General features: G+C 46.7%; 1 pseudogene; it reads left to right on the top strand.

Moving 5' to 3' along the window:
- The first annotated feature begins 290 nt into the window (after positions 1-290).
- On the top strand, positions 291-596 carry LOC129667755 (ubiquitin-conjugating enzyme E2 variant 1-like; annotated as a pseudogene).
- The last annotated feature ends 647 nt before the right edge of the window (positions 597-1243 follow it).

Genomic DNA, 1243 nt, shown 5'->3' on the forward strand with positions numbered 1-1243 from the left:
ACTTCATGGGTTATCAGAGAAAGACATAGTCAGACAGACATACACACACAGAGAAAGACAGGAAAGACGGAGGAAGGAAGGAAGGAGGGAGGGAGGGACACTATATGGGAGGAGAGTAGGGTAAAGGAATAAATAAGAAGACATGAGTTGAGAGATGGAGATTTTGAGGGGGCGGACACAGGGTTAGTTGGAAGCAGCAAAGGGGAGAAGATGAAACTATCACATTTTACTGTATATATGTATAACATTTTCAAGGATAAAAAACCCAATATGAGTGACACCGAGTCAAGATGGCAATCACTACAGGATCTCTCAAAATTTTCGACAGTTGGAAGAGCTGGAAGAAGGCTAGAGAGGAGTAGGTGATGGCACAGTTTGATAGGGTCTGGAGGACAGAGAAGACATGACACTGACAAGGTGGACAGGGATGATAACTGACTCTCCAAGAACAATTTATGAAAACTGATATACAGCATTAAAATAGAACGTGGACCTAAATACCCAGAAGTCATCCTGCAGGAACTTCAACGCTTGATAATATCAAAAGAGAACACGGACATGCCACAGGTGCCAAAGGACAGTGTTACAGCAATTAGTCACCAGATCCCTGGCCCCCGTCCCCACCCAACCTAAGTCTTCATTTTTCCACAGTCGACCTCAAAGTACTGGAGAGTAAGCTCCACTCAGACTTCTTCCTGAGATAATAATTTCTTGTCTGTTTGAAATACCTAAATTATGCTGTGTAACATCTTCTATCGAGTGCAACAGCTATGTGCCTCGTTGAACTTCTGGGATCAAGAAGGTGTGTTAAAATCAGTTTCCTTTGGGAGCGGTGAGCACAGCTAACGCAACTGTGAATAGACACATCATACAATCACCTGCCGCTGGCACATGGCGTTGGTCAGCCTTTGCCCACCCCGCCGTCCCACCTCAGCTGTGTGGTGGCCGTCTAAATAGATGGGAAGGATTCAGGTGGCAGCCGTGGAACTATTGTTGGGCTTCTGGGAGCTTTGGCTGCACTGCTCCTTTCTTAAGTCTTAAGTCATGCCCCATCCAAACCATAGTTCCCACCCCTCTACTCCCTCCCTGGGTCAAATCTTAGATTGTAACCCTCCTCCCCTCCCTCTGAAACTGGCTGTGGGTGAGGAATTCAGGGTTTCCCATCTCCCCACCTTTATCATGGGGTACTGCTTCCCCTCTCCTCAATTCCTTTGTGGCAGGATGCCATCCTACAATTGCTGTG

Source organism: Psammomys obesus, unplaced genomic scaffold, assembly GCF_907164565.1.
Source record: "Psammomys obesus unplaced genomic scaffold, mPsaObe1.curated_primary_1811, whole genome shotgun sequence".
Lineage (NCBI taxonomy): Eukaryota > Metazoa > Chordata > Mammalia > Rodentia > Muridae > Psammomys > Psammomys obesus.